This window comes from Oryzias melastigma, linkage group LG11 (assembly GCF_002922805.2).
Source record: "Oryzias melastigma strain HK-1 linkage group LG11, ASM292280v2, whole genome shotgun sequence".
NCBI classification, from domain to species: domain Eukaryota; kingdom Metazoa; phylum Chordata; class Actinopteri; order Beloniformes; family Adrianichthyidae; genus Oryzias; species Oryzias melastigma.
Genome location: NC_050522.1, coordinates 3,731,476 through 3,732,978, shown reverse-complemented (window position 1 = coordinate 3,732,978; position 1,503 = coordinate 3,731,476).

Here is a 1,503-nt window from a genome sequence, read left to right as displayed (position 1 = left end):
GCTTTGCAGGCCCTGACGGCCCGCCACTGATGTAAAGACACTGATTTCTCACCATAATTATCAACAATGACAACAAGCTAGGAAACAGATGCCAATATTCAGCACTTTATTAATCTCAGCAGTTGTTGCATTTTCAGATGATTTCTTACAATTCATGAGAAAAAATGACAAATTTTCACTATGTTTTAACATGTTCATCAATTATGTAACATTAAAGAAAAATCAAATTACACATTTTTACACAAATTTTGTCACATTTTGAACTACTGATCAAATCTGCAGCATTTTTAACAAAATTAGAGATCTTTGAACTGGAGTAGGTCCGAGGACACCTAAACGTATCTAAAGTTCATGTATCATGAACATATTTTTAAGACGTTTTAATTTTTTAAATCTATGTAAAGGCAAGTGTAATTTAAAAAAAAAGCAACAGAATAAAATTGAATTTTAGACGCAGCTCACAAGTGAGTTGTACTCTTTTTAGAAGAAACCTGCAGGCACCTTGTGTTGTCCTTGGGGGCAACGTGGTGCCCATTGGCACCATGTTGGTGACCAACATTTTAAATGAGTGCATTTTACAAATTATGGAGATTTGCAAAGTTTAGTTCAAAAAGGGATTTTGTGTGAAATGAGTGAAAAGAAACACACCTGTCTGAAGACCGTTGTCAAAGAGACGTGTCTTAAACATTGTTTTTGGCTTTTTCCTTACTGTACTGTACTTCCATTTTGCTTCTTTGTTTTTACCCCTAAAAGCTTAAACTGCAGTGAAAACATCAGTTCATGGAACTGTCTCTTGGACCGACTCTGTCAGAGCTTGTAAACCGTCTATAACCTCCAGCAGTACAGGGAATGACTCAATTGTGCCCCCTCTATATCTGAACTACAATGGGAAACTTTCATTTCTGCTCAAGCATCAACAAAAATCTCCCAGACTCTGAAAACAGCATGGCTTTGTCTTTCAGTTCCAACTGTCATTTTGAAGAAGTGAGGAGCAGGAGGAGGCGAGGAGGCGAGGTGAAGTCCAAAATCTCTTATAACAAGGCCAGCTTTCTGTGCCAGTGAATAGACTGTCCTTCTTTTCCTTTTGCTCTTTCTGCTCAGTGAGCTGTCATGTTTCCAGAGCTCTTTAGTATGACAGTCTGTGACATTTGTGCCGTTTGTGAATCTATCCCTCATCCTAATCTAATCAAGAGCTTCACCACAAAAGACAAGGGTTTGGAAGCACAGACTATAGAATTATTTAAGATCAGGTAGGAGGCTGAGAATGCTGTAGCATTGCGAGACCTGACGAGAGGAGTGTGGTGAGTTAAGCTGGCGGCACGTAAGTAGCTGAACAAACATTTCTGTCTGTTTCGTTATACCGCCATAAATATTCACTAGTCAATTAACACATATCTGGAAAAGATTAATATGTTTTTGACAGCCTGGAGGACCTGGAGAACTACATTGACATGTGCTTTGATAGCATAGTAATGGGGAAGACAAACACCACCACTCCTTCCA